Consider the following 12749-nt stretch of genomic DNA (forward strand, 5'->3'; position numbering starts at 1 on the left):
GAGGGCTTCCACAATCTTCGTACATGATCGGGCTATCTACAAATTCTTGTCCCCCCATTTTCTGCAGGAAAAGGCATTCTGGGTGTGTATTCTTAATGATTTATTGGGTGGCCACTCTCAACTCGGGGAGTACATTCCTTCCCCAATCCAGGTGTCGCACACTAAAACTTTTAAAGGATTCAGACTTGGTCAGGTTTCTAACCTGTCTAATACAACTCAGCTTCTACCCCCTGTGCCACCATTAAGCGAGGAGCCAGGCAGGTGTATAGAAGTAGAAATATATATTTATTTTAGTTACACAATTAATAATAGCTACAACGCAATAACACAAGCCACCAACTCCATGGCACAACACAATAAGCACAGCACCGGAACAATTTTCTTATGTTAATAGACTGACATGTATTTCTTAATAGACATTCAATAGCAACCACAAAACATAGGTTGAAATTTAAATTAGATCACACGTAGAATTTCTCTGCACATTAACACATACGTAACTTTAAAAACACACCATCATTACTTTATCAATATTCTCTTTTCTCCAAGCACCCCCCAACTCCATAGGCATCAGTTATCTGTGACACCCCTTGATTTCAAGGCAAGATCTGGGGCGTGGAAGTATATTGGGAATTGTGTTTGGCTTTTCAATTTGAAAGGCAAGGTTTTAGAAACAAAGTACATAGGAAAAATTGTTTGGAACAGAACACATTCAATCGAAAGGCAGGGTTTTGGGATTCTTGTTTTGGAATTAATAGGAAAATTAGATTGTGAACACAATGCATTCAAATAAAAGGAAGTTTTTGGGGGGGATTCTTGTTTTGGAACTAGGGACACCTCTGTTCTGTAAGGAAATCAGGGGTTATATGAAAATAGGTTCACCCAATTACTTTATCAGTTAGAATAACTATAACACACAGATAATGAGATTTGTTAATTTTGAATTTAACCAGGTTACTCACCGTAGTGACCACCTTACTCCTAGTCCATAGTCCCCTTTCCTTCATACTTATGGGACATCTCTCCGTCCTGTGGGACGGGACCAGAGCACTTTGTAAAAAGCTTCCAAAAAAAGTTTTCAAAAATGTGTCCTTCCTCTCTTTCTGTGCGGGGCCCGGCACGCGGCCGTAAACCCGCCCACCTTGGCTCCGCCCCGCGCATTGCCCATCAGTCCATTTCTATCACCAGGCCAGAGACCTATTAGCAATAACAGAGGAACCTTATTAGAGGGGACGGCTAGCGGACGTATGGAGGAAAGGGGACTATGGACTAGGAGTAAGGTGGTCACTACGGTGAGTAACCTGGTTGTACTCCTACGTCCCATCCCCTTTCCTCCATTCTTATGGGAGATTCCCAAGCACTCCTAACAGGAACTACGGGTGGATGGAAATACCCCTTATTGAGAAACGTTCTTCAGCACAGCCTGACCAAACTGAGCATCAGCTCTCAAACTCATGTCAAGACAATAATGCTTACAAAAAGCGGATGGGGAGGCCCAAGTAGCTGCCCTAGCGATGGACTCCCAGGGGACATATTTCTGAAAAGCAAACGCAGCTGCCTTGCCCCACACCAGGTGTGCATGAATACCCTTAGGAGGTTTCAGCCCTTGGACGGTGAAGGACTCCGTAATGCAGGCGGCGATCCACCGAGAAATAGTCGCCTTAGACGCCTGCTCACCCTGAGGGTTACCGAAAGTCACAAAAAGTTGAGAAGAACTCCTAAGCTCGGAAGTCCTGTCAAGGTAGAACTTAAGAGCCCTTCTGACATTGGGACAGTGCAGAACCCTTTCTGCCTCTGAGGTAGGGTTCGGAAAAAAGACCGGCAGGGAGATTGACTGACTCAGATGGAATTCAGTTACCACCTTTGGTAGAAAGGCAGGGTTTGTCCGTAGGACTACCTTGTCCTTGTGAAAGACCAAGAAGGGATGGTCCACAGACAAGGCCTGGAGCTCACTCACCTGCCTTGCTGAGGTAACGGCGACCAGAAAGGACACTTTCCAGGATAGGTACTTGAGGTCCACCGTGGCCATGGGTTCAAAAGGCTTATGGCACAGCGCCGTCAGGACTACATTTAGGTCCCACGGCGGGTGCGGACTACGAACTGGAGGGTAGAGGCGTATCAAGCCTGCAAAATGCCTCTTAACCACTGGGTTACTCAGAGAGTAGGAATATTGGTCTGTAGAAAGATAAGCGGAGACCGCTGAAAGGTAAGTTCTGCATGACAGAACGTGAACACCCGACTCTGCTAGGGAGGACACGAAGGACAGCACAGTGTCAATTGAAGCCACCCTTGGGTCCAACTGCTTTCCCAAACACCAATGACAGAACCTGAGCCATTTACTCCTGTATTGGGATCTGGTCGAGGGTTTCCTGGCTGCCTCGATAATACGCATGTTATCCGTAGACAAATTAAGATGCTCTAAAGACCTGACCTCAGGCACCATGCCGCCAAGCTGAGCGATTCTGGGGAGGGGTGCCACATCTGCTGTTCCCCCTGATGAAGAAGATCGGGGGTCACTGGTAACCTTATCGGCAGATACACCGACAGGTGTTGAAGTTCTGAGAACCAAAACCTGGCCGGCCACCAGGGGGCTATGAGTAGAAAGGAACAGTTAGTTCACCGAGTTCTTCAGCTTCCAAATTGCTCGATGGACTGGAGGCAGAGACAGGAAGGCATAAGCTCTCATGTTGTGCCATGGAATCTCAAGAGCATCCCCCAGAGAGGATGCTCCCAGCCCCCCTCTGGAGGCATACAGAGGAAGCTTCTTGTTCACCACCGTAGCGAAGAGATCCACCTCTGGTGTGCCCCAACGCAAGAAGATCCCTGAGAGGACCTCCGCCTTCAACTCCCACTCGTAGCTGACCACTGTCCGCCGGATAAGGGCATCGGCTGTAACATTCAGCTGCCCCGGGATGTGCACTGCAAGCAGCCAGACACCATGAAGCACGGCCCACTCCCAAATCTGGACGGACAGGTCCACGAGGGGGGGATACTTCGTTCCCCCTTGCTTGTTGATGTAATACATCGACACCACATTGTCCGTGCGTATGCGGACCACCTTGTTGGCAATGATCGGTCTGAATGTTCTGAGAGCTTGGAAGATCGCCAGAAGCTCCAGATGATTTATGTGAAGGAGCTTGACCTGAGGCGACCAGAGTTCCGAGACCTGTAGAAGATCTAACGTCGCAACCCACCCCAGGAGGGAGGAGTCCGTCGTGATCGTCACCATAGGAGCTGGGTCCTGAAACCCCGCACCCACCGACAGGTTGCTGAGAGATGACTACCATTCCAGGTCCACTCTCATGGAAGCCGGAATCATTATCAGCTTGGAATCCGGGTCCATAGTCTGACGCCAAGAACTCCGAAGAGCCATCTGGGTCCGTCTCATCTTGAGACGAGCAAGAGGAAGAGCCAGCACACACGAGGCCATGAGGCCCAGAAGCCTCTGGAACCACCAGTCCGACATGCTCTCCGACTGCACAAACATCTGACACGTGGCTAACAGATCCGCCATTCTGTCCCCGGTCAGGTACACTCTGCAGTCAATTGTGTTCCAGCGAAAACCCAGGAAAATCAGGTCCTGCGATACCGTCATGGAAGATTTCCGCCAGTTCACTGACAGCTCAAGATGAAACAGGAGCTGAAGGAGAGACTGGAGATTGCCCGCTGGTCAAGGGCTGCATAAAAGCCAGTCGCCCAAATATGGATACACATGGATACCGTGGAGATGAAGATAGGCTGCAATCACAGACATCATCTTCGTGAAGACACACAGCGCCGAGCTGAGGTCAAAAAGAAAACACTATCCTGAAGATCCACCACCCTGAGCCAATCGCCCATCTGCAAGGAGGAACGAATCTGGCTGGGCGTGATCATCTTGAATTTCTCTTGGGATAGGAAAAGATTGAACTGGGAAAGGTCTAGGATGGTGCGCAGGCCAGCCTGGTTGGGCTTGGGCACTGTAAACAGCCGGGAGTAGAAGCCCTCCCTTCGTTCCCCGAGAGGAACGGGTTCCACAGCTCTGAGGTCCAGAAGTTTCTGAACCTCGGCTTTGAGGGAGGGCGAGCCCGATAGCTGAAAAGGAGGGTTGACGGATGGGGTAGGAGGTAGTGGTAAGCGGAAATCCGCCCGAGCGACTGACAAGACCCATCTGTCTTCTGTGATGGTCTGCCACACCTCCCAATGAGACGCAATGCGTCCTCCCACCGGGGTCTCATTTAGTAGGTTTATCGGTGGTGTTGCCACCTGAACCTGAGGAGGAGGCTGAGGAGCGGGAGAAAAACCGCGTCCGTTGTTGCCTACGGCGGTTGTTCCCCACAGGGGTATCCACTCTGCTAGATTTTCAGTCGAGGAAGCCCCTAAACCCAGAGGAAGGTCGACTTTGCGACAACGGTCTCTGGGTTTTGAAAGGAGTCTTAACAGGGACCGACAAGGACTTAGCTGTCTGAGTGCTATCCTTCGTCTTGGTGAGCTCTACATCTGTTGTAGAATGAAAGAGCTCCTTCCCATCGAACAGAAGGTCCAACACCTTGTCCTGCACTTCTTTTGAGAATTTAGTTGCATGCAACCACGCCTGCCGTGAGGTATCAACCTCCAGCATAAGGCCCCGAGCCGAGGTGTCTACGTGATGAGCCGTAGCCTCCAGGAGATCCTGGGCCAAGACCCTGGCATCGGATAAACCCCCTTTAAAGTCTTCCAGCTTCTCGACCGGGATAAACTCCTCAAACTCCGACAGACCTTTCCACATCTGCATATTAGCTCCCGCTAACACTAATTCGGCGTTGGCCTGCCTGAGATGCAAGGCCGAGTTGGCAAAGATTTTCCTCCCAAGGGAGTCAAGGAGCTTGTCCTCCTTTCCCAGAACCTGAGTAGCCGTCGTGGAAGAGGATGCTGCAGGCCTGGATTGCAAAGTGGCCGCTGCTACCACTGTGGAGGAGGGGGGCAGACAAGACGACAGGGCCACCTCTTCCGAAGAATGCAGCCTGTATCTCGCATCAATTTTCTTATTGACAAAAAGTTCAGAGTGTGGTTTTTCCCAGACCCTGCAGACCTCGGCCAGAACGTCCTTCTGCAAGAACAGGCCGGTACGCTCCAAAGGAGACAGGGTGAACGCCCCAGAAAGCACACCCTCCTGCGGAGCAGGTGCCTCGGGCACCGGAACATCTAAGAAGCACATCATGTCCAGTACCCGGTCATGAAAAGCTCTAATAGAGTGGGGCAGGTCCTTGTTATCCTGATCGCCCTGCGCGTTATCCGACAGGTCAGGATCCTGCTGAACCATTTCGGGGGCTGCCTTGTCCACAGGAGACAATGGAGGCAAAGGCGGAAGAGTCGGGGGAGGCACCGCAGGCAAGGGAGGCACCGGCGGAACCACCGGAGGAACGGGTGGAGCCGGAGGCGAGGGCGGACATATCTCCCTAAAAAGCCCTTTGAAATACTCCCTCATGGGGTCGGTACACATTAACGTTTGAAATGTACTGAAAAAGGCCTCCTCCGGTGACTGTTTCGGAACCTGAGGATGCCTCTCACGAGGTGGACAAATCCAGGGACGTACCTGGGAAGGGTGCCACACAGGCCCCTCCACCGACATATCCACATAAATCAAAGGTGCCGACCCCACAGGCAATGAAACATTGTGCGGAAGAGGCATCCGGGCATTCCAATCGTAAATTGGCCAGTAAGGATGCGCATAAGGGACTCTATGTTCACCCAAGGAACCAAGCCCTACACCCGAGGCAGATGGCGTAGTTGTAGGGGTAGCACCCAAAATGGCCGCCGCGGTCGTGGTGGGAGCGGGCGCCATTTTGTCATCGCCTGAGGGGAACTGCAGCACGTGAGGAAGTGAGGCAGGGGTCCCCGTCGATGTATCAGGGGTCTTAACTTTAGCCTTAACATAAGGAACCTCGGCAGAGCCGATACTATGAGGCCTGGAATGTTTCTGCGACATATCAACTGCCAAATTAGCCTTCCCAAGAAGGACCTCGGCACTGCCGGTAAAAGAAGAACTTTCCTTCTTTGCCCCTCAACAGATCTGGTGTTGCCACAAGAGCGGGAACGGTGAGAAACAGCCTTCACCGGTAAGGCCTTGTCAGGCCTCTCAGAAATGTTGGTAACTTTAGCCTCTGAAAGAGGGACCTCGGACCCACGTCCGGTGACAGCCTTATCCGCGTGGGCCTCGAACATCTGTTCGGTAACAGCAAGCCCCACCAAGGCCTCGGGCGCACCCCATTCTTATTTTTGAGGGAAGCCGACAGAGAGGCCTCAGAGCGAGCTCCGGTATCCCATGATTCAGTAGAACTGGGTCTACAAACAGCCCCCACAGGATGGGCCTCGGAGCGTGCTCCGGCATCCACAGGCCCCTTACGGAGACCCTCAGAGAAAACTCCGGTACAATTATTAGGCCCAATGGGCACCTCAGGGTGAACCCCGGTGACAGAGCGATCAACGCTCCTCCCGGCCCGAGAGGAACCTGGAAAGGTATCCCCCGGCCGGGGTGCTCTGAAAAGTAAAGAACTTACCGGGCGTTTTTTCTTCTTGTCGATGAATGCCTGAAAATGTGAAGGAGGAGTTTGTCTGAACACCTCCTCCCACCGCTCCAACCGACGTTGAAGTGCATGGACCGAAAGGGAGTCGCAGTAAAAACAGGAGTCCCAACGGTGATCCGGACCCAAGCACTCTAAACAAAGAGGATGGGGATCCGCCCTCGCAAAATGACGGTGACACGATGAACAATCTGGAATGTCTAGTTTGAACGACATAGACCGACTAGTACACGATCGCTAGTGAGAGCCAGAGAGGAAAAAGGGAAGAAAATCTTCCAAGGATGCAAGTGCATCCAGTCCCGAACGAGCGGAGAAAAGGACAGATGGGCGATGCGCAGTGCGGAGTCAAGGTGGGCGGGGTTACGGCCGCGTGCCGGCTGCGTACTGGCCCCGCGCAGAAAGAGAGGAAGGACACATTTTTGAAAACATTTTTTGGGATGCTTTTTACAAAGTGCTCCGGTCCCCTCCCACAGGACAGAGAAATGTCCCATAAGTATGGAGGAAAGGGGACGGGACGTAGGAGTATAACAAGAATCACCAGCCACAGGCTTTCTTAGATAGGGCTCCCAGTTTTCCAAGCAAAAGTCCCCAGCATGTGTCCAAGTGTCTCATTTTCTCTCTCTGTCTACCTTCTGCCTTTGTTTTTCTGTCCTTGTCTGACGATCCCTTTTCATCGTTAACTGCTATTATATAGTACTTATGACGCATCCACATTATGAATATTCCCACGCATTGGATTGGACATTCATTTTCTCCCCACCTATCTAGAGCCCACCTCTGCCAGCCGATAGGGTAAGGGGTTTAGGAAGTCTAGATTATGGCTAATGAGGGAAGGGGAGAAAGGCACCTTTTTAAAATGAGATTTAAAGTTACATTTCTGTCTCAGAAAGTGACACATGACAACTTTCTGCAATTTACAGATAACCATAATAATATATATATATATATATATACATATATATATATATTTAGATTCAATGATGATGACCGGATCTGGGGACATTACTTTGATCACGGCAGGACCTTCCTGGGGTGTGGCTATCATTTTCCGTAGGTTATTCATACACCCCAATAGTTATGACCATCAAACTTCACAGAACAGACATCAATTTTGCTTTCCATCACCTCACAAACTTTTAGATTTCTCTGATTATGAGAAGGCCAGACCAGTTTTCTTATTAACTTAAATTCTAAACATCACATAAAATTGATATTTACATAGTACCGACAGGCTTTTGGTGATCTTCAAAATGATTCCTGTATCAACTCATTACAATGTGTGGTTCTCCTGTTATTAATGAAAATGTGTCCCATGTTATTTAACTGGCAATAAATTAATATGGGGCATCCTCGAGTTTCCATTTCTCAAATTCCAGCCAGTTTTGTTTTCTCTAAAGTCAAGGCACATGACCTGGAGATCTGCTTATCCATGTTGGCTGTTCATGTAATAGTCGTTGAAGTTCCATTAACATTCTCTGTTTGAAGATGCAAGGCAGTTTATTGAGACCATGACCGTTCTGAAAGGTTAGGCCTTTTTTCCTTATCTGACCCTTTCACAATTTTGATCTGAAAACAGTGTATTTGTTTTAGCATTTTGCTGAAACAGACCTGCATTCCTGGTAGGCCTCAGACAAGGGTCTCTGGGGCCAGAGATCCAGCTACCCAGCCCAGCAGTTCAATGGGTGAAGCTGCAAAAGCAAGCTACATCTACAATTCTGTGAGAAACGGCATTTTAAATTGAAAATAACTTTTTTCCATGTAACAGTTTACATGTAATCTGGGCTTTCTGTCCATGTGTAATGTATTTCTGTAGTCTAACAGTTGACAAGACATGTGTATCCCTTCTGTATTGTACACATTATTTACCATGGGAAAGCAATGTCCACTTTAAAACTCCAAGTAGGCCTTTCCATTTAAATGTCAGTTTATATGTTTCAAAGTAACTGTTTCTGTTTGTGTCAAAATAAATATGTCACTTTGCTTCAATTTTTTAGATATAACTCACAACTTCACTTAGATTTCTAGATCACAGTCTTATATTGCATAGAAGTCAATGTCACATGCTGCCGTTTGTCTTCCTCAGTCAAAATGTGCCCTTTTCCAGTTTACACAAAGTCAGCATCTGCAGCACCACATGCCCTTTTGGAATCCATTGGTCACATTTAGCAATATTACAGTTATAGGGCACACTTTCCTTCACCTGAGTGCCTTCCCATTCTGGTAAAGTTGAGTGAGGCACATGTTTTGCATCTACCTTGCCGCATGTTGGAAAATAAGTGTTTTGGGCTGGCCTGCATGTTCCAATGGGTCTCATCCATCAACCAGCTTCAATCTTTCAGTAGTGGCCTTACATGGCCTCTCAGTTCATATCAATATGGGGCTGAATTTACAGCCTACAGACCCCCCCCCCCCCGCCTCTTTGACTGGGGTCACTAGAAGGAAAGAGCAAGGGAGAGTGTATTTTATCTTTTATCAATTTTTTTTAATTTTGTTTCTGTTGGATAACATCCACCCCTTTTCCCATCCTGAGGGAGTGGGCACCCTGGCCTGCACCCCTCTCTTCAGATGTTGGGATATGTCCTGGAACCCCTCCCTTTTAGCATCCTCCTTCCCCCAGGCTGTGAAAGTAATGGAGTTTTTGAGTCCGTAGAGAGGAGTAAAAGAGAGGCGAAGTCTATTGTTCAATACCCCTTTCCCTGGTCAATGGACATACAATTTGAAAAACAAAACCACATCACATAAGTATACAACCAAAACCACACATTGATATTTATTTGAACTACCTGACCATTATCCTACCAAAATTAATATTTTCATCCTCTTTTAGGCATTTCTTTAAGAGTTTTAATTACTTTACTTCCTTTAATTACTTTACTTCCTGTATATATGTTGTATTCTCCATCCAGGTTTCTGTAAGTTCCTTTCATCCTTCAGATGGTTCCTGGACTCTACCGTCACGGGGCTCCTCAAACAGTCGTAAAGCTTGCCTGGGGAAACAGCTCTTTAACTGATTTATATCGACCCATTTCTCTTCCGTGAGTTCTCCTTTAGGGATGCAGATCTTATAGGCAACAGATGAAATGTTATGGACAATTTTAAAGGCACCACGCCAAGAGGGAAGGAACTTCCACTGCCTGGTCTGGTTCCTCTGAAAATTGCACCGGTAGACCCTGTTGTCTACATCATACTCCGTAGGCCCTTTTAAGCGAGGTAGCGCTATCTGGGATGGATGGAGATGCAGTTCTTACTCTGACACCAATAATTAGACAGACTCAGGAAGTTGGCAAATCTTTAGCTGTTTTATTAACAAGTATGTAAAACAGGGAGTACAACGGGCATCAACGGACACCGCACATGCATTCTCAATGTTTTACTTGAAAAAAACACATATTTATAACCAAAATTTGTCATATGTGACGTCATACTACGTGGCAAAATAAGAAAACCTAAGAGGGGATGTGATAGGCTTATGGGGAACATCTAAGTATACTTGCTATGGGATATGGGATTGTGATTGGATCTCTAAAGTCAGGTGGACAACTATGCCCACTCCTAGTGCAAGTCATCTTCGCTGTCATAAAATACACAACATTTAATTGGTTTTCAAACTATAGGGCTCCTAACTATGTGGCCCTCCATCATTGGTTGAGACGCTTGTACCCTTCTGGCATATACCACTCGCTAGCTGCACGCAAGCTGGTACCCCAGGTGCTAGAGGGTTGGACTTGGTCATGCCTCCCCACCCAATTAGCCCAACATCCATCATCAATCCTGCTGTCTGCCAGTCAAACTAGTCTTTGAACTCGGCCTTGCAAGTATCACTGCGTCTGAGAATGGAAGGGAGTGTGAGCATGGTCTTATCTTCTGGTCTTGGTGCAGCTCACCTAGAGTCTATTCCCATCTTGACCATGTGACAGCAAACCGTGTTTTGAGCTCCTTCATATTTAATTCTATTACATGAATAAAACCTGGCATCTAGTATTTTTCCATTACTCCTCAACAGAAGCTTGTCTCGCTTCTCACATTCATTGTATCTTCTCGAATAGATAACCAGTTTCTTGGCTGCCCCAACCCTTGACACTGGGCAGACAAGCCTCGAATCTTCCTTCAGCGTCAGCTGTTTTCATCTACTGCGCCACACTTTCAGCTCTTCTGTTCATGGGGTCCTAGTTTGCTAAGATACGTTGTGGAACATCCATATTCTATACATATATATATATATATATCGGCAGCACCGCCTGCAGTCTATTCACTACGTATAGCCAGCTTCATGATTACTTAGTCTACTTGCGTTTCAGCATCTGTACAGTTATAAAACAGTTATAAAACAGCTTGCATTTTCTTCAATGCTTTCCGCATGTGCAATCTTCATTTTTATCACAAAATGTTGTTCAGTTCTTCACTTCGCCATCAGATTCCATAAAGTCTATATACTTTCTTCTTCGGCAAGTCTTCTGGGTGCGACACTTCTGCTTCATGTGACGTCACCAGTCTCTTGCATTTGTCACTTCACACTTCTTCACGGACCTCCTTTAAGAGGCTGTCATTTCTCTGCGGCTACATCATACAGGGCTTTCTCAATGGATACCTTGTTTCGATAGGTGGTATAGGGGCCTTTACTGGCGTTGTGCATGTCACAATTTCTGGCTTCCAACATACGGGTATAATGGGGGCAGGACTTCCGGTAGAGGCACTTGGCTCCTCCTCTACTCGTAGCAGGTTTACATTCCTTCGGCCGACTTTTCTAGATTGCGCTGAGCATAAGCAAAAGCGTGCTGGAGGTTTCTTTAAAGTTTCAATGTTCTCATGGGCATTGGACGCATTTATGAGTGTCTGCTCTTGAGTTCTGTCGAGCAGATGCTGAGGTAGTGCCATCTTTCGTTCAGTCATGAGATCAAATGGAGACATTTTGTTCCAGAAGATGATGTGGACCTAATAGCCACCAGGACAAGCGGTAATTGGATGTCCCAACTAGGTCAAAAGTCTGCCACAAACTTCTTCAAGATGCCCACAATTGTCTTTTTGTACCTCCCAACCCCCCCACTCAACTCTGGAAGGTAGGCATTGTGCAGTTTTCTTTTTACCTCTAGAATCTCCCACATGTTGATCATCAGCTTGCTGGTAAAATGACTGCTTCTGTCTGTCCGACTCAGTCCTTTGTGGGAGGCAGAAACGAGAGAAGATGTTGTTTTTCATTAGCGCGGCAACTGTCTCTCCCTTACAATTCGGGGGGTGGAGGACATTCGACCCACTTGGTAAACATGCATGTTACAGTCAGCACGTACTTGTTTCCTCTAGAGCAGCAAATCAAATGACCGATTAAATCGACTTGAAAATATGACCAAGCCAGTGTCATTCCCCTTTTCTGTAGGGGAGCTGTGTGTGTGTGTGAGAACTTGGCTAGAACTGAGCACACACAAGACACCCCGTTAAGTAGATTTCGAGGTCCCGACCCATGTGTGGCCAGTATGCAACCGCACGCAAGATTTCCAATGTCTTATGAAACCCCCTATGACCGGCAGTAGCCGTATCATGGGGTGACTCAACATCAGGCTTCAGAATGAGACAGGCACCACCCAGTGGCCGCATCCACATAGGGATCTCTGTACCAACAAACTGTCTTGGATTCAGAACATTTTGGAAAACTTCATCAATATCCAGAGATCCTCTTTCCCGGTATAATCCGAATCTGTCAGCTGAAAATTCACGGGGGTCTACAATATGTTGATATAATTTCCCAATAATCAGGTCCTCTTTTTGTGCAGTAATCAAATCTGCATCTAGGGGTTCTTTCCTCCATTGGGCAGTTGAGAGTTTGTTGTTGTTATGGGTTTGGGACCTGGTGACAGCAGTGACTTCGATTTTACCCAGCAGGGATTCTGTTTCTATGAAATCCCTGTGTAGAACTCCGGTTTTAACCATCTGATCAGACAAGTGATTTCCAGACTTATCTAGCCCCTGTATTTTTCATTAACCTCTGATTTTTTTCAAATAGATGGGGTGTCATTACAAATGCGGCGGTAAGGGGTTAATGACACCGGTAAGGATGCCAGTGTGGTTAACCCCTTACCGCCGCATTCCGAGGTCCCTTAGCAGGTCCCACTAAGGCCGGCTGGTAAAACCAGCCGTCCTTAGCAGGAGCCGCTAAGGGACCAGGGAGCTAATAACGGGCCCGTAATTTACAGGCCCGTTATTAGCTCCCTCCCC

The sequence above is a fragment of the Ambystoma mexicanum genome, chromosome 11, assembly GCF_040938575.1.
Source record: "Ambystoma mexicanum isolate Mex_15411 chromosome 11, UKY_AmexF1_1, whole genome shotgun sequence".
NCBI lineage: Eukaryota > Metazoa > Chordata > Amphibia > Caudata > Ambystomatidae > Ambystoma > Ambystoma mexicanum.